The sequence below is a fragment of the Bos taurus genome, chromosome 25 (genome assembly GCF_002263795.3).
Source record: "Bos taurus isolate L1 Dominette 01449 registration number 42190680 breed Hereford chromosome 25, ARS-UCD2.0, whole genome shotgun sequence".
In the NCBI taxonomy this organism is placed as follows: Eukaryota; Metazoa; Chordata; class Mammalia; order Artiodactyla; family Bovidae; genus Bos; species Bos taurus.
The window spans coordinates 33,976,129-33,997,894 of NC_037352.1; the positions used below are offsets into that span (position 1 = coordinate 33,976,129).

The 21,766-nt window shown below is 45.7% G+C and overlaps 1 protein-coding gene across 5 annotated transcripts in view; it reads right to left on the bottom strand.

The window, feature by feature from the left end:
* Positions 1-21,766, bottom strand: part of HIP1 (huntingtin interacting protein 1) — a 137,704-nt gene that overhangs the window by 97,941 nt on the left and 17,997 nt on the right. The window lies entirely within an intron of this gene.

Here is a 21,766-nt window from a genome sequence, read left to right on the forward strand (position 1 = left end):
GAGCAGGGGAGGCAAGGCACTCAATTAAAGGTGCTGGGAATTGCATGGTGTCCAGTGATTAGGGCTCTTGGTGCTTTCACTGCAAAGGGCCGGGTTCAATTCCTGGTGGGGGAATTAAGACCCCCAAAACTTCATGGTGTGGCTGGAAAAAAAAAAAGCTGCTGGCTAGGTCTCTGACGTCATTTAGCAAGCAACCACAGCAGACAAACTCAGATCTAAGTCTGATTGTGAGATGCTGAACATTTGGGGAGAGGGGAAAGAGGAAGGCAGGGAGGTGGCCTTTTCTTTGGAGAAGGCTAACGGTGAAGAGTAGAGAATCCCAGGAAGGTTCCTAAGGGGATGGAAGAGTCCTGAGAAGCCAACAGGGTGCATAAGGACGGGGAAGATCTGCACCTGTTTACGGGCAGACAAGAATTGCAACCGAAGAGAGATGGATGATGGCGTGAGGAGAAGACAGACTTAAGGGAAGCAGGGAGTCGGTGAACCATGGCTGGGGGAAGGGAGGGGGAGTATCCAACAGCGTCATGGTGGGAAAAATCAGAAATGGGGAAGCAGCTGGCATTGGAGGGTAGTCATCTTTCCAATAAGATGAAGTTAGCTCTGGGCAGGGAGGAAGAATCAAGAGAACGTGGTGTCCTGGAATTGAAGGTGGGAAAGGGTTCTCTGATCGAAAGGAGGGCAGAGGTGTGTGAAAAGAAAGGACAGGAGTGGGGGGACACCTCAAGGAAGAAGCCAGGTGGGAAAGTGGGTTTAAGGTTAAGGGAGGGACTTCCCTGGTGCTCCAGTGGCTAAGACTCCAAGGTCCCAATGCAGGGGTCCCAGGTTCAATCCCTGGTCAGGGAACTAGATGCCACATGCTGCAAATAAGATCTGGAAAGTGAAAGTGTTAACTGCTCAGTCCTGTCTGACTCCTTGCAACTCTATGCACTGTAGTCCGCTAGGCTCCTCTGTCCGTGGGATTCTCCAGGCAAGAATACTGGAGTGGGTTGCCATTCCCTTCTCCTGGGGATCTTCCCGACCCAGAGATGGAACCTGGGTCTCCCGCATTGCAGGTAGATTCTTTACTGTCTGAGCCACCAGGGAAGCCCAACTAAGACCCAGAGCAGCCAAGTAAATAAATAAATAACTATTTTAAAGAGAAAGAAAGGTTGGGGGACACATGGGCATGTTTACAGGCTGAGAGGACAGACGGATGGGAGGGAAAATTACTGAAGACACAAGAGAGAGTGGGGATAATGACAGAGCAACGTCTCAGGGACACCAGCTGGGCAGGTCAACCTCCCAGCAGCGTCCTGCAGCCTCGCCAACCCTGGCTGCTTCCTCCGTGAAAATCCCCACCTCTTATCACACAAACTGCTGCAAAGCCACAGTGGCCCGCCCGAAATTCACATGCCTGTAACTTTTGGATGAAACTACAGGAATTTACACTTATCCTAATGACATCTCATAAACTGTCTTTATGACCATCTGTTCCAGTACAAAGACCAAGAAAACATTAAACCCTGTCCGGGCTTTGCCAAATCCCTCTTCGGTTCAGCTGTAGCATTGGGTACATGCCAGGGAGTGTGAAAAAAACACTGTCCCTGTTCTCAAGATGCTTACAGTGGAGGGTGGAGACAACACAAAGACATCATTTTAATACAGTTTCAATATTGTGACAGATGCTCGAGAGGAAGGAAGGGGGGCAGTTCCCATCGCCCAAGAATTGGCTGCTAGAACCCAAAGCTGAGTGAGGCTCAAGTGGTGATATGAGCTCCACCTTCTAGAGACAGCTCCCAACCAGCCTCCTAAAAGGCACCCAGACCACCAGGCTGCTCAACAAACCACTGAGGCACGTGCAGGATGCTAGGGCTGCCCGGAGGAGGCGGTGTCACTACCCAGCCCAGGGCTCAGGGTCCACGGTGGCTGAGTGGAGTTCTGGAAGATGACCAGAATCCACCCTGCTGAAGGAGAGCAGCAAGCGTGTTCTTGGAAGGGGTGGGGAGGTGTGTGGCAGGCTGTCGTCACTAAGGCAAAAAGTCCAAGGCAGGTGAGTCTGGGGAGCTGGGCACTTAGAGGTCACGGAGGAGAGCGCTTTGCAATGTCAAGATCAAGGCTGGAACTCGATTGGATGGGAGGTTTTTCCCAAATTAGAGGTGCTCCCCCACCCAGGAGGGCATTCCTTCCACAGGGCTCTGATCCCCAAGCTGCAGAAGATGAGACTGACCGATGGCAGGGGCTGCGAGCAGGTCTTAGTGTGAGAGGCTTCGCCTGTAATATCAAGGGTGGCCGGGCAGATAGCAGTCTGATGGTTGGGACTCAGCGCTTTCTCTGGCGAGGAACCGGGTTCCATTCCTGGTCAGGGAACTAGGATTCTGTAAGCCGAGGGTTGTGGTCGGGGAAAAAAAAAAAATAGTTCTGGCCAAAATAAAACCAAACAAAAAAAAAGATGGTCAGGTTAAAAGAGACCCGAGACAATGCTGCTGCAATGGTCCAGACATGAAATGATGAGGCCTGCTCCCGAGCAGCGAAGGGAAGAAAGAGAGGAGAGGACAGAGACAGGACGTATCCAGGAGGTGACACCCAGTGGGCGGTCGGTAAGGGACAGGCCGGGAGCAGCAGGTAGGGCGAGGGGACTGGGGCAATTAACATAGCCACGGGCTTGCTGGGGCAAGGTGGATGGGAACCCAGCACAGAGGCGGTGTTAGCTTCAGACAGGAGGTGGAATGGATGGGTTTTAACTGGTAGGAGGTGGAATGGACGGGTTTGAGTTCAATACATTTACAGGTCCGATGGCGGAAGCAGAGAACATTTACACCTAATGACTTTGGTTTTCTTGGAAAGTACAAGCTGAACAAGTAAGGGGGTCACAGAGCAGTGTTAGAGGCCCAGCTGCATGTGGAGGGTGTTGTGTCTTTTGACTCTGCTCAGGGTATCTTTTCCTGTATTGGAGCTTTTGATTTTTACATAGCCAAATTGCTCAACTTCTTTATAGCTTCTTGGTGTCACACATGCTTTAAAAACCCTTTCCCTGGGGGCTTCCCTGGTGGTTTAGTGTTTTCGAATCAACACTGAGCCCAGAGGTCACTGAGCCCACAACAAGAGAACCCACTGCAATGAGAAATCCCTGCTCTTCAAAACTAGAGGAAAACCCTCGAGCGGCAAGGAAGACCCATAAATAAGTATTGTTTAAAAAGAAACCATTCCTTCTATATGGCAGTTTAAAAAAAAGCCAAAATAAACAAATAAAAGCAGAGTCCGTTTGCTGATATAAACAACATCAAGATGTCCATTCTTAGGTGGATGCTGTTGATACGCACCTTGTTGCCTGTATATTGTTACCTGGACACTGTTGATATGTAGACTGTTGTATGTATGGGGACATGCTTGGAGACTCACAGACTGCCTCCGGGAGATCATCCAGAGACTGGAAGGGGCCTGCCTGCTCTGGGAGTCAGCTGCTTGGAGAGGATGTTACGGAGGTCATGGGGCAACGAATCAGAGGGTATGAGTGAGGGCACTGACCACGAGGACCCTGCTGGCCAAGGGGAGAAGGAGAGGGCGGCTTTCAGACACAGGCCAGCTCCTGATCCCAGGAACAGAGATCACCTGGGATCGGAGGAGAGTGCACGAAGGTTTGCAATCAGCTCATAGTGCTCTGAGGTTCCAAAAAGACTAAGTAGCATGACAAGGGTGCACAGCAAACAGGGCTGCTACATTCTGGCTTCAGGGCCTAATTAACCTTCACTGTCAGGCCCTGTCACTTTTCACAACATCATATGAAACAGTGTACAGTATGAGCACAATTTCCTAACAAAATTATCAATGTATTAACATATATGTATGTGTATATATGGGTCTTTCCCAGGTGGCACTAGTGGTAAAACAATCCCCCTGTCAGTACAGGAGACTCAAGAGATGCAGGTTCAATCCCTAGGTCAGGAAGGAGAAGGAGGGCGTGGCAGCCCACTCCAGTATTCTTGCCTGGGAATCCCACGAACAGAGGAGCCTGGAGGGCTACAGTCTATAGGGTCTCAAAGAGTTGGACACTACTGAAGTGGCTGAGTGCACTCGTATACATGGGCTTCCCTGGTGGCTCGGCGGTAAGGAACCTGCGTGCCAATGCAAGAGACTCAAGAAACTCAGGTTTGATCTCTGGGTCAGGAAGATCCCCTGGAGAAGGAAATGGTAACCCCCTCCAGTATTCTCGCCTGGGAAATTCCATGGACAGAGGAGCCTGCAGGCTACAGTCCAAGGATTGCAAAGAGTCAGACAGGACTCAGTGACCAAACAACAAATGTGTATATATACACACAGATTTATAGGCAGTGTATTTATAGGCAGGTAGTGGAAAGAAACACTAAAATATCAATAGCACTTATCTGAGTGGGATTTCAAAATGTTTTTCTAGATTTTCTACAATTAGCATTAGTATTATTAATAGAAAAAGGTTATTAAAAATAATCGCTGGAATAGGAAAAGCATCAAGTTATTAATATTTTTCAAAAATAGACTTTCTGAAAAAAGATACCTTGGCAACATACCCTGAGGATTTGAATAAACAAAAGATGAAGTCGTCTGCTTGACTTATGGGGTAATATTGGAAAGAACGTGAGATTTAGAAGACGTGGATTCTTGCTACTTAGCAAAGTCTTAATTAACTCCCTAAGCTTCTTTTCCCTTATGTAAAATAAATGTGAAAACAATAAAACTTGCTTTTATTGTTGTTGTAGAGATCAAGTGAGACACTGTAAATGAAAAAAAACTCTGTCCATCAGTGAAACCATGTTAGTTTAATATTATTAGTCATACCACCTTACACACTTTATTAACGCATGGGCATACCTCCAATTCAAAATTAAACTGTGATTGTAAAAATACAAGGCCAATTCTTGAATTCTCAGTCACTTTGATTTCATAAAACAGACATTAAAATCAGGGTTCTGAGCCATAATAATAGGGTGTCTCATTTCCTCCTATTCTCTTTAAAAAATTTTTTTTAATTGAAATATAGTTAATTTACAATATTGTGTTAGCTTCAGGAGTACAGCAAAGTCAGATATACAGATATATATCTATAGATGCTTTTCCATTATAGGTTATTATAAGACATTGAGTACAGTTCCCTGTGTTATACAGTAGGTTCTTCTTTATGTATTTTATACACAATAACTTTCAACTTCATCTCTTATCCTTCTCTGCCTCACTCACTCTGCTCCAGATATTCAGGCAGTCTTGACTCTTGAAAAGCTGGTTCCTGCTTCAGGGCCTCTGCACATACTGTTTGCTTCTCCTGAAAACCTCTTTCCCAGGATCTCTGCTTGACTGGTTCTGTTTTAGTTGTGGCATTTGGGATCTAGTTCCCAGACCGGGGCTTGCTTGAACCTGGGCCCCCTGCATTGGGAGTGCGGAAGTTTAGCCACTGAACCACCAGGGAAGTCCCTTCTTTCTTGACAATGAGGCCTCCCTTTCATCCTGTCCTACCCACTTCATTCAAAAATTTATGGGGTCACAACTATATGCCAAAAAGGTCTTTAAAGAGTGCAGGGGGCAATCATGGCATTCATCAACCTTTGAAGGTTTTCCATTGTCCTTGGGATAAGATATAACCTTCTCAACACAGCCTCAAGATCCTGTGCATCTATCCTGAGGCTTCATCCCCACCTTAAACCCCTTAACCCCTCCCTGTCTACCCTGCAGGCATGCCACACCATTCCTGGAATGAGAAGTGTTTTCTCCACTCCTGGAATGTCCTTGACCTTCTCTTCCAGCTAATTCCTGCTCTTCCTTCCAATCTTGGCCTCAATCTTTTCCTTTCCTGCCATCCCCAAGGTGGTTTTACTATTATTCACCCACAGCACCTGTTCTGCTTTATGGCCAGAGCATGTTTGTCATGGCAGTTGAACAATCTGCCCACCCTCTGGACCCATGAAAGTGGTACCTGCCTTGTCCACTCTCCACAGGTGCAAACAGGGCTTGCACAATACCTGCTCATGTCAAGCAATCAATAAACGCCTGTTAAATTCTCTCTCAAGAAACTGATACTTTCAGAAAAACTCATTTATTTCCTTGTATCCATGAAAGAGTATTAAATAAACTAATTTTTTCTCTTTTGTCTGTCACTAAGCCAAAAGTTGCCAAGCTCTAAACTGCTTTAATTATGATAGTTGGTATATGCATGTGTGTGCTCCGTCACTCAGTCGTGTTTAACTCCTGTGACCCCATGGACTGCAGCCCACCAGGCTCCTCTGTCCACGGGATTTTCCAGGCAAGAATACTGGAACAGGTTGCCATTTCCTCCTGCAGGGAATCCTTCAGACCCATGGATTGAACCCACGTCTCCTGCATTGGCAGGCAGATTCTTTATTTTTATTATTTTTTTAAATTAATTTATTTATTTTACAATATTGTATTGGTTTTGCCATATATCAACATGAATCCGCCACGGGTGTACATGTGTTCCACAACCTGAACCCCCCCTCCCTACAGGCAGATTCTTTACTCCTGAGCCTTCTGGGAAGCCCATTTTAGTATATTTCAGTTTCTTATGGTTTTAGTATATTTTTAAGCTTTTAAAAAATTAAATGCCTGTCGTTTAGATAATGCCTATTAAGTTTAGATAAGCTCTTTATCTAAATCAACTCTTTATCTAAAATCCTCATTTTATACATATACACACACACAAAGCCCAATACAAAACAAACAAATCCAGTAGCCCTGAGAAAATTAATATTCCTATTTTTCAGGAGACATGAGTTTTCGTTGCTTCTACAAGCCTTTGATCTTGGGATGCTTAAGGAGGCATTGACAGATACATATAGACACACATTGGTACATTCCAGAACACACCTGCTACAAAACTCATAAACAGAAGCAAACCATTCTGACCGGGCACCCACTTCCTCCTTGCTAATGTAGGAGGATTTGCTGCTAATCCATCCCCGCTCTGCCGGTCAGGCAAGGCCAAGGTACACGGGATGGGGTATGCTATTCAAGGACTTCAGGAGTGAGGCTGCAGGATTCAAATGAACCCCAAGCAGCAAACATCCACATTCATCATACACCTGACATTTAAGAAGGACTGGGAGGTGTCTGGAGTGGGGCTGCAAGGAGATCAAACCAGTCAATCCTAAAGGAAATCAGTCCTGAATATTCATTGGAAGGACTGATGCTGAAGCTGAAACTCCAATACTTTGGCCATCTGAGGTGAAGAGCTGTCTCATCGGAAAAGACCCTGATGCTGGGAAAGATTGAAGGCAGGAGAAGAGGGCAGCAGAGGATGAGATGGCTGGCACTTTCTGTGACTGGAGAGTGAGACAGCCCCACCACAAAAACAGAAAAGCCTCAGCCTCACAATGAGTGTCCAAGGCCAAGAGGACCCGGGGAACGTGGAGTCCAGGCTCCAACAGGGTGCCCACCTTGCTGGGTCTGCAAGAGGGGGTGAGGGCGGGGGTCTTGGCAGAGACTCTCAAGAGGTGAACGACTTGGGAGGCAGCCAAGCGCTGCCCGGATGAGAGGGAGCTGGGCTGAGGGGAGACGCGCCGGGCCGCCCCTCCGGATGAGGGCCCCTCCGCATGAGGGCACCGGGGACACAGCGCTTCACCTGTCAGGCTCCGCCCACCCGGCCCTGCGCCCGCCGCCAGCAGCTGCCGCCCGCCCTCCCTCCCCCCTCGGTGGCCTCTGGCCCTCTCTCCAGGACAGCTGCACTGCACCCGCGCGGGAGGGGCTTCATCACAACCCTCCCAGCTCTGGGTCCTAAGAACAACCTCAAATCGCTGAAATCTCCCCGGCCGCCAGCAGCCAGACAGTGGCCCCACGGCACTGGGTGTACTCGACTTGAGTGACAGGCAAAGGGCTAGTGCTTCCAGCAGACCTGCTGACTGGAAGCTCTCTTCAAGGCCCCCTTCGTCCTCTGCGAGCTCGCCTGGCTCAGCTCCACTCTGTGGCTACACCCGGGACCCCTCCTCCCTCTGTTCAGAGCCTTCTGGACAGCCTGCAGCCGACACAGACAGCAAGGCAACAGAGCAAACACAGAATGAAACCCTAAAGGGAAGTGCAAAGCAGACTCTTTTAAAATTTTTTACAAAGGCAACATCCTTTGTAAAACTATGTATACATGTATGTGCATGCCTGCTTGCTAAGTCCCTTCAGTCATGTCCGACTTTTTGTGACCCCTGGGCTGTAGCCTGCCAGGCTCCTCTGTCCATGGGATTCACCAGACAAGAATGCTGGAGTGGATTGCCATTCCCTCCACCAGGGGATAGATACATGCATGTTTTGGAAAAACCCAGACTAATTTTTTGGCCAACCTGATATAAATTTACCTATACATATCCAAGGGCTTCCGTGGTGGCTCAGACGGTAAAGAATCCGCTTGCAATACAGGAGACCTGAGTCTGATCTCTGGGCCGGGAAGATCCAGTGCAGAAGGGAATAGCTACCCACCCCAGTATTCTTGCCTGGAGAATTCCATAGACAGAGAAGCCTGGTGGGCTCCAGTCCATGGGGTCGCAAAGAGTCAGACAGGACTCAGAGCAACTAGCACTTTCACTTCACTTTCATACATATAGGAATGAACACTCTAAACACACATTTTGGCTATGCCCTGGCCCTGGCAGTGGGAACAGGGCAGTTGGTCTCCTTAGAGTACAGTCAGTGACTGTATGTCCAGGAGGAGCCCAGGCCACAAACCATGAGAATAAATAGAGGGTGAAGACTGTCCACAAAATGAACACTCAGGTAACCTAGAAACGGCTGCAGGTAGAGGGATGTCAACTGTGTGGGTTGTGACAGGTGCATGCATGGAAGATGGTCTGAAAACCTAATGGATTTTATTTGATCTTGAATATGAACTCCCCGGTGTTGAGAGGTTTCTTGAACTTTGCGCCCTTGGTCCCTGGCGCAAAATGGGTACTGGTAAGAGCTTGGGTGTTTGCTATGACCAGTGCATTTTCTTGGCAAAACTCGATTAGTCTTTGCCCTGCTTCATTCCATATTCCAAGGCCAAATTTGCCTGTTTCTCCAGGTGTTTCTTGACTTCCTACTTTTGCATTCCAGTCCCCTATAATGAAAAGGACATCTTTTTTGGGTGTTAGTTCTAAAAGGTCTTGTAGGTCTTCATAGAACCGTTCAACTTCAGCTTCTTCAGCGCTACTGGTTGGGGCATAGACTTGGATTACCGTGATATTGAATGGTTTGCCTTGGAAACAAACAGAGATCATTCCGTCGTTTTTGAGATCGCATCCAAGTACTGCATTTTGGACTCTTTTGTTGACTATGATGGCTACTCCATTTCTTCTGAGAGATTCCTGCCCGCAGTAGTAGATATAATGGTCATCTGAGTTAAATTCACCCATTCCAGTCCATTTGAGTTCGCTGATTCCTAGAATGTCGACATTCACTCTTGCCATCTCTTGTTTGACCACTTCCAATTTGCCTTGATTCATGGACCTGACATTCCAGGTTCCTATGCAATATTGCTCTTTACAGCATTGGACCTTGCTTCTATCACCAGTCACATCCATAGCTGGGTATCGTTTTTGCTTTGGCTCCATCCCTTCATTCTTTCTGGAGTTATTTCTCCACTGATCTCCAGTAGCATATTGGGCACCTACTGACCTGGTGAGTTCCTTTTTCAGTATCCTATCATTTTGCCTTTTCATATTGTTCATGGGGTTCTCAAGGCAAGAATACTGAAGTGGTTTGCCATTCCCTTCTCCAGTGGATGACACCACCCTTATGGCAGAAAGTGAAGAGGAACTAAAATGCCTCTTGATGAAAGTGAAAGTGGAGACTGAAAAAGTTGGCTTAAAGTTCAACATTCAGAAAACTAAGATCATGGCATCCGGTCCCATCACTTCATGGGAAATAGATGGGGAAACAGTGGAAACAGTGTCACACTTTATTTTTTTGGGCTCCAAAATCACTGCAGATGGTGACTGCAGCCATGAAATTAAAAGACACTTACTCCTTGGAAGGAAAGTTATGACCAACCTAGATAGCATATTCAAAAGCAGAGACATTACTTTGCCAACAAAGGTCCGCCTAGTCAAGGCTATGGTTTTTCCTGTGGTCATGTATGGATGTGAGAGCTGGACTGTGAAGAAGGCTGAGCGCCGAAGAATTGATGCTTTTGAACTGTGGTGTTGGAGAAGATTCTTGACAGTCCCTTGGACTGCAAGGAGATCCAACCAGTCCATTCTGAAGGAGATCAGCCCTGGGATTTCTTTGGAGGGAATGATGCTGAGGCTGAAACTCCAGTACTTTGGCCACCTCATGCAAAGAGCTGACTCATTGGAAAAGACTCTGATGCTGGGAGGGATTGGGGGCAAGAGGAGAAGGGGACGACAGAGGATGAGATGGCTGGATGGCATCACTGACTCGATGGATGTGAGTCTGAGTGAACTCCGGGAGTTGGTGATGGACAGGGAGGCCTGGCATGCTGCGATTCATGGGGTTGCAAAGAGTCGGACACGACTGAGCGACTGAACTGAACTGAACTGACTGAAGAGCTTGGGAATAAATTTCATGCATTCTGCATTTCCCAGCATTCTGAGTCAGATGCCTCAGCCCTAAGGAAGGCAGAAACCTTTACTTAAATCATCACACAGGTGCAGCGAGAGCCCATTCCAAGCTGTCTTCTCCACTTTCTGATCCTCCTCTTCCTGCTAGATGAGGAAATCCTGGGAAAACTGTCCTAGCTGAGACAGGTCCAATGATTGTGCAACAGCTAGGGAGATGGCTTATTTAATATTCCACCACCCAGAGGGCTTCCCTGATAGCTCAGTTGGTAAAGAATCCGCCTGCAATGCAGGAGACCCCGGTTTGATTCCGGGGTCAGGAAGATTTGCTGGAGAAGGAATAGGCTACCCACTCCAGTATTCTTGGGCTTCCCTTGTGGCTCAGCTAACAAATTTCACCTGCAGTGTGGGAGACCTGGGTTCGATTGCTGGGTTAGGAAGATTCCCTGGAGAAGGGAAAGGTATCCACTCCAGTATTCTAGCCTGGAGAATTCCATGGGCTGTATAGTCCATGGGGTCGCAAGGAGTCGGACACGACTGAGCGACTTGCACCCAGAGGTAACCTTTTTATTTATTTCCTTCTTTTCCTTATGCTATCTTTTTATCTTTATTTTTACCAATAAATGAAATCTTTTAAAAAGGGATGGTTAGATGTGTGTATGTATGGCTGAGACCCTTTGCTGTTCGCCTGAAACTATGACAACATTGTTAATTGGCTAATGCTATGCTATGCTAAGTCGCTTCAGTCGTGTCCGACTCTGCGACCCCAGAGACGGCAGCCCACCAGGCTCCCCCGTCCCTGGGATTCTCCAGGCAAGAACACTGGAGTGGGTTGCCATTTCCTTCTCCAATGCATGAAAGTGAAAAATGAAAGTGAAGTCGCTCAGTCGTGTCCAACTCTTATCGACCCCATGGATTGCAGCCTAACAGGCTCCTCCGTCCATGGGATTTTCCAAGCAAGAGTACTGGAGTGGGGTGCCATTGCCTTCTCCGGTTAATTGGCTAAACCCCAATACAAAACAAAAAGTTTTTTTTAAAAAGAGAGGGTTAGACCATATTCCAGATAAACTTTAAAACATTTTTTAATTTGTTTATTTAGCTGCATCGGATCTTAGTTGGGGCACGCGGGGGTCTTCATTTGGTCATGTGGTATCTTTGGTCGAGGCGCATGGACTCTAGCTGCAATGCCCTAGCTTACCTGCTGAGCCTCATGTGGAATCTTAGTTCCCTGACCAGGGAATTGTCAGGAATTCCCTGCCCTGCATTGTCACGGAGATTCCTAACCACTGGACCACTAGGGACGTCCCTAGATAAACTTTTAGATGTCATTTTTCTCCTTGAAGTTGAAATTACCCATCCACCATCTGTTGAATGTTTAGGTTGTTTAAATTTTTTCATTACTTTTGTTTAAAAAAAAACAACTTTGTTATTTATTTTTTGATTGCTCTGGGTCTTCATTGCGGTGCACAGGCTTAGTTGCTCTGAGGCATGTGGAATCTCAGTTTCCTAACTAGGGATCGAACCCACGTCCCCTGCTTTGGAAGGTGGATCTTTAACCACTGGATTACCAGGGAAGACCTTACAATTTTCCATTATTAAACTGGCTTCCCTGGTGGCTTAGATGGTAAAGAATCTGCCTGCCAATGCAGGAGACCTGGGTTCAATCCCTGGGGTCAGGAAGATCCCCTGGCGAAGGAAATGGTAACCCACTCCAGTATTCTTGCCTGGAGAATTCCATGGACAGAGGAGCCTGGCGGGCTACAGTCCATGGGGTGCCAAAGAGTCGGACACAACTGAGTAGAGTAACTAACACACAAACATGATAAACATCTTGGTATGTAAGAGGTTTTTATATTTCAAGTTATTTTCTTAGGATAGATTCTTAGAGCTTGAATTACTGGGTCAAAAGGAGTAATATTTTTAAGATTCTTGACACACTGTACCAAATTGCTTACCAAAAAGGCATATAAATTTGTACTTTCTTTATCAGAAGAGTATCTATTTTGCATATCCTGCCATTATTTAATTTTGTCACTAGAAAAAAATGTATCAATCTTATTAATTTGCATCTTTTATTTTCTCATTTTTCTTGTGTTTTTGAATTTTTTTTTCCTTTGAGTCATCTATTCATGACACCTACTGGTGTCTGTGTCTTTCTTAGAGGTCTGTATAAGTTGTTTATATACTAAGACATTTACTCTGAACTCCAGCAGCAGTTTGACTTACTGCAGTTCCAACTTTAGGGATTTTTGTTGTTGTGTTGTTGTTTTTTTAATTAATATTTTGCTTGTTAATTAAAAATGGAAAAAAATACTCTAAATACTCTATCATTTTAAAACATATTATCTTAAAAAATACTATCTATGATTTTATTCTTTTACTGATTTCAGTTTTTTAATAAAGATCATCAAAATCACACATGAATATAGTTTTAAAGTCAGCTGGTAACACCATCAAGAAAGTGAAAAGACAACCAAAGAAAGGGAGAAAATATTTGCAAATCATATATCTGATCAGAGTCTAGTATCCAGAATATATATAGGGGCTTCCCTGGTGGCTCAGTGGTAAAGAATCCACCTGCCAATGCAGGAGACATGGGTTTGATCCCTGGAGAAGGAAATAGCAACCCACTCTGGTATTCTTGCCTGGAGAATCCCACGGACAGAGGAGCCTGGCAGGCTATGGTCCATGAGGTCGCAAAAGAGTCAGACACAAATTAGCGACTAAGACAACAACAAATCCAGAATATATAAAGCACACTTACAACTCAGCAACAAAAAGAAAAACAATCTAGTTTAAAAATAGATAAAGAACACAAACGAACATTTATTTATCTAAAGAAAGTACACAAGTGGCTAAAAAGCACTTGAAAAGATACTCATCATTAGTCGTTAGGGAAATGCAAATCCAAATCATGAGATACTACTTCACGCCCACTAGGCTGTCAACTGAAAAAAAAAACAGAAGCAAAACAGAAAATAACAGGTGTTGGCAAGGATGTGGAGAAACTGGAACCCTCTTACATTGCTGGTAGGAAATGTAAAACAGTGTAATTTCATTGGAAGGGTCTGAAAATTCCTCAAAAATATAAACACAGAATTACCACATGACCCAGCAATTCCACTCCTAGGTATATGCCCAAAGAATTGAAAATAGGTATTCAAACAAATCCTTGAACAATGAATGTTCATAGCATCACTATTCACAACAGCCCCAAAGTGGAAATAACCCAAAGTCCTTCAGTTAAATGAATGGATAAACAAACAAAGCTGGTATTATTCTCAGGACAGAATGTTATTCAGCCATAAAAAGGCATGAAATACTGAGACATGTTACAACAAGGATGAACCTCAAAAACATCATGCTAAGTGAAAGAAGCCAACACAAAAGGTCACATACTGTGTGATTCCACTGAAATCAAACTTCCAGAACGGGTAGAGATAGAAAGTGGATTAGTGGCTGCCAGGAGCTGGGGGTGGTGGCGGGGAGGAAAGGAGACAGAGAGGTGGGAAGGGCTGCTTAAAAAAAGAAAGAATTGTGTGCCAGGTCTTAGTTGAGGCATGTGGGACCCTTAGCTGAGGGATGTGAGTTCTGGTTCCCTGACCTGGGCCCCCTCCATTGGCAGAGTGGAGTTTTAACCACTGGACCACCAGTGGTTAAGTCCCAGGGAGGGGCGGCTTCGTGGGTATGTAGTTTCCTTTGCAGGGGGGAATGAAAATGCCTTAGAACTGAGGAGGGGTAGAGGCTGCACAGCACTCTGAAGGTACTAAATGCCTCTGAACTGGATGCTTTCAAATGGTTAATGGTTCACTTTGTGCCGTGTGAATTCTACAGCACCACCACCAAAACCAAGCAGTAAGGACAGCTTCTAATCATCAGTGAGCCGTCATCCGTCCCACCCTCCCAACTCTACTTCCCACTTTTGATCTCCATGCCCTTCTCCTAATGAATTCGAGATGTCCAATTAATATAATGACCCTGCTATTTCATTTACTAATTTCATTTTATTTTCAATGTTTATTTGTCTGTGGCTCCCTAGTTGTGGCTGGTGGGCTCTGGAGCACCTAGGCTTCAGTTGCTCCGTGGCATGTGGAATCTTCATAGACCAGGGATCGAACCCGTGTCCCCTGCCTTGGCAGGCAGATTCTTAACCACTGGACCACAGGGAAGTCTAGTGTTTTTTTCTCAATATTTATTTATATGGCCATGCTGGTTGTGCTCCACAGGAGCTTTAGCTGTGGCATGTGGGATTCAGTTCCTGGACCAGGGGTTGAACCTGGGTCCCTTGCGTTGGGACTGTGGAGTCGTAGCCCCTGGACCAGCAAGCAAGTCCCTAAATATATTTATATTGACACTTCTGGATTGATTCTCCATGACTCTCAGCTATTTTCTGTGCTTTTCAACTCTTTGTCCTATTTTGCTACTTTGTGAGAGATTTCTCTGCCTTTATCTCCTCTACCTTCTAATGAAATTTGAGTTCACGGCCCTCTTGAACTCTATGGGAATACTACTTGGAAGTTTCTGCAGATTTCCTCTGAGCTGGCGTTGTCTTTTTATAAGCTGCTCTTTCCTAACTGTTCTTTTGTTTGTGCTGGGACTTGCCTTTCCTTACCTTTGGCTAAACCTTGATTGGCTGTTGTATTAGCCGTGAGGCTCTAAAAAGTTAGTTGAAAGGTCCATGTGGAAGTGCCAGGGGGTGGAATGTATCAACTGGCAAATTTTGTTTTAGGGCGGGTGGACAGGGAGCCAGACTACCTCTGGGCCTCCCAGAGATCAGGTTATGGAGGGTTTTGCTTTACGAACTTGAATTTCTCCAGAGAAGCATCTTTTGATCCCCCGCCCAGGAGGTGGACGCACTTGACTCATCGGGATGGAGCACTGCTTCCAGGATAATCCCTTGTTCTTAGCACCCTCTGCCACCTGGAGGTTTTCTTTTTGTTTGTTTGTTTGTTGTTGTTTTTGTTTTCAGCTGTGCAGCGGGCTTGCAGGATCTTTGTTCCCCGACCAGGAACTGAACCTGTGCTCCCTGCAGTGGAAGTTCCGAGTCCTAACCCGTGGACCACCAGGGAATTCCCAGCATGGTTGGTGTTTCTGAGTGAGGATCTCCCTTGGGTCAGTTTCTCCCACCTGGTCCACTGCTGCAGGATAAATGCCTGCCTACTGGAATGCAGTGTTGGGAGTGTCAGTTCTTACAGACATCTTCTCACTTCAGTCCTGCCTCCCCCCAACCCCCATCCCCACCATGATGCTTCCAAGTTCAAGTGCACTGGCACACAGCAGAACACATTTGCACTCCTCTTGCTACCATCTCTCCAACTCTTCCTAAACTGTTAAGTATCTCATTGTCGAGTGATCCCTTCTCATCCTTTGTCTTGGTGGGCCTTTATCATTCTTGTTTTCACTAGTATTGTCGTAAGTCTTGAGAGATGAAGGCCACTCCACTACTTTAGCTGAAGTTCCCTGTTGTGCCCTGATGCACGAAGCCAGTGATATAATGACGGCCCCTCAAAGAGCTGTGCTGAGGTCTTAAACCCCAGTACCTCAGAATGGGACCTTGTATGGAAAAAGGGTTGTTGCTCAGTCGAGATGAGACTACACTGGTTAAGGGCGGGTCCTTAACCCAAGATGACTAGTGTCCTTATAAGAAGAGAGAGACACAGAGACCCACAAGGAGACACCTGTGTGACAGAGGTTGGAGCGATGCGCCTACAAACCACAGAATAACATGGAGTGCCAGCGAACACCAGAAACTATTAAGAGGAGGCAAGGGCGGATTTCTTCCTGTAGGTTTCAAAGGGAGCATGGCCTTGCCGACAGCTTGATTTGGGACTTCTAGCCTCCAGAACAGTGGGAAAATAAATTTCTGTTGTTTTAAGCCACCTGGTATATGGCACTTTATAACAGCCAACCTGGAGAACTAAAACAGAACCCTTAACTTCTTGTGATCGTATGAATTCACATTGTTTTCATTGTGACGTTTGTAAAAGCTTTTTATTTTGTATTGGAATACAGCCAGCTAACAATGTTGTGACAGTTTCAGGTGGACAGAGAAGGGATTCAGCCAGACATACACGTGTATCCATTCTCCTTTAGACTCCGCTCCCATCCTCACTGTGATATTTTTGATGGCTTTAAAACTTCAAGTTCCTCTACTCCAAACTTCCTTTGACCTTCTCCAAGTGTTTTTCTAAAGGTTTGATTTTCTTCCCCCTCAAATTTAACCATTTTATCTGTCTGGAATTTATACAGGCATGCAGCTTGAGGTCGGAGAAGGCAATGGCACCCCACTCCACAACTCTTGCCTGGAAAATCCCATGGACGGAGGAGCCTGGTAGGCTGTAGTCCATGGGGTCGCTAAAAGTCGGACACGACTGAGCAACTTCACTTTCACTTTTCACTTTCCTGCATTGGAGAAGGAAATGGCAACCCACTCCAGTGTTCTTGCCTGGAGAATCCCAGGGATGGGGGAGCCTGGTGGGCTGCCGTCTATGGGGCCGCACAGAGTCAGACACGACTGAAGTGACTTAGCAGCAGCAGCAGCAGCAGCTTAAGGTGAGCACTGAAAACATCCTCTTCTCCCCAACAGCTAACCAAACAAGTCTCACCTGATTTATCAAGTAATCTTTCCATTCCTATTGAAGTGTGAGGCCACCTTTGACATATACTTAATTTACATGTGTACAAAGTATGTTTCTGGACTATTTATCCTATTTATTTATTCTATTGATCTGTACTTCCTTTGTTTAAAAAATATTTGGCTGCACTGGGTCTTAGCTGTGGCATGCAGGACCTTTCTTCATTGTAGTATGTGGGTTCTTTAGTTGCAATATGTGGGATCTAGTTCCCTGACCAGGGACAGAACCCGGGGCCCTGGCCTTGGGAGCACAGAGTCTTATCCACTGGACCACCAGGGAAATCCCAATCTACTTATTCTTAAATGAGGAAGTCACTGTTTTAATCATTAAAATGGGTTTTGGTATTTCATAAGGAAAGTTTCTCCCCACCACAATCTTTTTCAAAATTTTAACATTCTTCTCATTTATACTTCCTGATAAATTTTGGAAAAACTTAGGTTCCAAAATAAATTCTACCGGGGTTTTGGTTACAAACAGATGTTTAGTCGCTCAGTCAACAAGGCCAAGTCGACTTTGCTACCCTTTGGACTGTAGCCCGCCAGGTTCCTCTGTCTATGGGATTTCCCAGGCAAGAATACTGGAGTGGGTTGCCATTTCCTCCTTCAGAGGATCTTTCCAACCCAGGGATTGAACCTGCATCTCTTGCATTGGCTGGCGGATTCTTTACCACTGAGCCACCAGGGAAGCCCTTTGGTTACAAATAGGACAAATACAAATTATACTAGGAAGAGCTGACATCTCTACAAAGTCCAAACAAAGTACGTCTCTCCATTAACTCATCTGCTTCCTATCTCTCAGTAAAGTCTTACAATTTTCAACAGGACCCCTCTATCTCAAATACCACCCGCCAAGTCATACCTTACCCTGTGTGTGTAGTATTCATCACTTTAAGAAGAATAAGAAAAGCAGCTGATATTTGGGGGATTCACTTGATGCCAGGCATTATCCTAAGTCCTTTTATAAGCATCATCTCACTAAATTCTTGCATCAGTTTGAGTTGGTACCTATCATTTCCATTTATACATGGGGAAAAAAAAAAGTGTGGCATAGAGAAACAATTAGGTCATAGGTCATAGAGACAGAATCAGGTTCAAATTCAAGCTGTTTTATTCTCTTATCTCAAATCAGTATTTTTATTGATATTGTACAAAAGAATGAGGAAACCTTTTATCTGCTGACATATAAAGACTGCCAAGATGGTTGGTTAAGTGAACAAGATTCTTTAAAATATATATATATTTATTTGTTTGGCTGCATCGGATCTTAGTTGCAGCACGTTAGATCTTTTTAGTTGGGGCATGCACGATCTTTTTCTTGCATCATGCAAACTCTTGGGCTTCCCTGGTGGCTCAGTTGGTAAAGAATCCGTCTGCAATGCAAGAGACCCTGGTTTGATTCCTGGGTCTGGAAGATTCCCCTGGAGAAGGGACAGGCTACCCACTTCAGTATTCTTGGGCTTCCCTGGTGGCTTGGATGGTAAAGAATCTGCCTGTAGTGTGGGAGACCTGGGTTTGATCCCTGGGTTGGGAAGACCCCTGGCGGGCTACAGTCCATGGGGTCGCAAAGAGTCAAGACATAACTGAGCGACTTTAACTTAACTAATACAAACTCTTAGCTGTGGCAGGTGGGATCTTGTTTGCTGACCAGGGATTGAACCGAGGCCCCCTGCACTGGGAACATGGAGTCTTAGCCACTGGACCACCAGGAAAGTTCCTGAAAAAGCAAGATTCTGAACTATCATTTGTATTAATAGTGGAGAAGAGGGTAATATTCCACTATATGTATATTTGCTTATATATAAAAATAAAATATTTGAATGGATGTAGAAAGGAATCAGTGAGTGGTTCTCTCTCTTGGAGTTGAGCAGGGACTCAACAATAGGGGGACAGGAACAGGAAGGAGCCTTTTTGCTTTTTTTTAACCAAGTAAGTATATTATCTCTTCAAAAATTAAGTAAAATTTTAAATTTAAAATAAAATACACAGCAGACACTCAGTAAATGTAAGTGAAGGCGTAGAGATTTCACAGAATCTCTTATTTAAAAACACTTATGTGGTTGTGTCGGGTCTTAGTTGCAGCATTTGGGATGCTTAGTTAAGGCATGTGGGATCAGCTCCCTGACCAGGGATGGAGCATGGGCCCCTGCACTGGGAGCACGGAAGCCCCTCAGATTCTTCCAGGGGTGTTTTATGGTCTTGCTGCTGCACTGACTAAGATCTGTCCTGTGGTACAGTCTCAAGCTGGCTGCTGATATATAGGCCAAAATATTGTTGATTTTTATAATCTCACTCCCAACACTTGTATTCCTTATACGGAGACTCTTTTCCATTGACTCTTCTGGGTTTTCAGTGACCAGGGCAGGGCAGGGGTCTAGGCTCATTCCATAAATGTGTTCAGACAGGCCAGTGATGAAAATGAGGAATGGTAAGGATGGTGGTGAAGGAAAGAGTGTATTCTCTGTGTAAAGACACTGAGTTCCATTAAAAAAAAAAAAAAAAATCATGTGCAGGCCAAATAAAACAAGCCCACAAAAGAATCCAGCCCTTGGGCCGCCAGTCTGTGGCCTCTGCTTGCAGTAGTCCCTGTTCACTCATGCTTTCCTCCGCCCTCTTCCCCTCAGCTACCCCACCCCAGTTTTCCAAAGCCTTCCTCCAGGCTCACCTGCCCCCGAGGGCTCCCCGCTCCTCCAGTCTGCACAGGGCTTCCTACTCTTCTCCAGCTGGCAGTCTTAGAACCAGTTGGGCTCTTTAATAAGCAACTTCAGACAGTTAATCCTGCCTCGCTGGGCTCCTCCCACCCTTTCTAGCATCCTTTGCTTCTGTGGCTAGCAGACTGCGGTGACCGGTGACCGTTCAGCTCCCCCGTTGTTCTTCCTGGGGTCTAGGAGCAACTTGAACTCAGCAATCAAGTCTGATTCATGCCTGACTCCTGGCGCCTGACACTGCAGGCGCTTAGGAAACCTTATCTGCTGAGTGATGAAGGCTGCTGGGCAGATCTTCTTGGCAGGCATTGCAACTAACCCACGCAGTCAAAGCCCTGATCAAACTCTGGAGAACCAGCCAAAGAGAACAGGGCCCCTGTCCCTCCGGGGACCAGGCAGAGCCTTCACAAGGGCAGAATCTGGTTTTTACACCTGTCACATAGAGCAAGCCCTCAAAAATAAATTTGTTGGCTGACAGACATGATGCTTACCACCTATACACCCACAGCAGAGACAAAAAATGATGTATGAAGGACACCAATAAGAAGAGGGTGAGAAAAGTCTCACAGGGCTTCATGACCCTGGAGCACCCACGTGGCCCTTCACTGAAACATGCAAACTTTTACCCTTAAATGAGAATGACTGCCATCGACCCTCCCAGAGCTGTGTCAATGTTCACACTGTATTCTTATACATTTTATTTACGCTAACTGGTACAGTGGTCCTCCCTTTATAGAGACGTAACTCGCCCAAGATCATACAGAGAGTGTGACTTGAAGCCAAAACTGGGACACCGATTTTTTTTTTTTTTTTTTGCCACATCAGGCTTGCAGGATCTTAGCTCTCCGACCAGGGATCCAACCCATGCCCCCTGCAGTGGAAGCATGAAATCTTAACCACTGGACCACTAGGGAAGTCTCTGGGACACTGACCTTTCTGTTTTTGTTTGTTTTCTGTTTTAATATTTAGTCATTTATTTATTTGGCTGCTCTGGGTCTTAGTTGCAGCAGGTGGGGTCTTCGATCTTTGTTGCAGCACTCAGGGTCTTCAGTTGCAGCGTGTGAATTCTTAGCTGCAGCATGGGATCTAGTTGCCTGACCCGGGATTAAACCCGTGCCCCCTTCAGTGGATGCGAAGAGTCTTAACCACTGGGAAACCTGGGAAGTCCCTGGGACACTGGTCTTTGATTCTACCTCCAGCGTTCCTTTCTGGGAAATTCCAGGCGGGAACTCTGAAGAGAATTCTGAAGAGGAACCTGAGGCCTTAGCTCCCTGATCGAGGATTGAACCTGTGCCTCCCGTGCTGGAAGGTGAAGTCTTAACCACTGGACCATCAGGGAAGTCCCAAGCAAGTGAATTTTAAGAAGAACTAAATAGAAATTCTAGAAATCAGGGTATGTTTAAACACAACTAAAGAGAGAGTTAGTAAATGGGAAGATGAAACTGAGAAAATCACCTGGAGTGAAAACACAGAAAAATAGACAGGAAATAGAAATGAGAGATGAAATAAAATGGCAAGCAGAACAATAAGCTCCACGATGCATCTAATAAGAGTTGCAAAAGGGAGAATAAAGGTAAAAGTCAGAGGCAAAAATCTCCAAGAGATAATGGCTAAGACATCCAGAATTAGAGTAAAAGCTAACACAAGTCCCAAGAACAATAAACTAAAATGCCAGTGTACAGAGTGCACCACATTCAAAAGAAAGAATCCTGAAAGCTGTCAGAGAGAAAAGGGAGATTATCCACAGGGGATTGACAATTAGGTTAACTGTCTGAAGACAACAGACTAGCAGCTTCAGAGCACTGAAGAAAATAACTAATCTAATCCTGTTGCATCTGTTATTCCACTTCCATCTTATATCCCAGCAGCTCAGGTAGCAGGAGGAGGAATGATCAGGCCCCTGGCTCTGGGAATGTCTCTGCACGGCACCC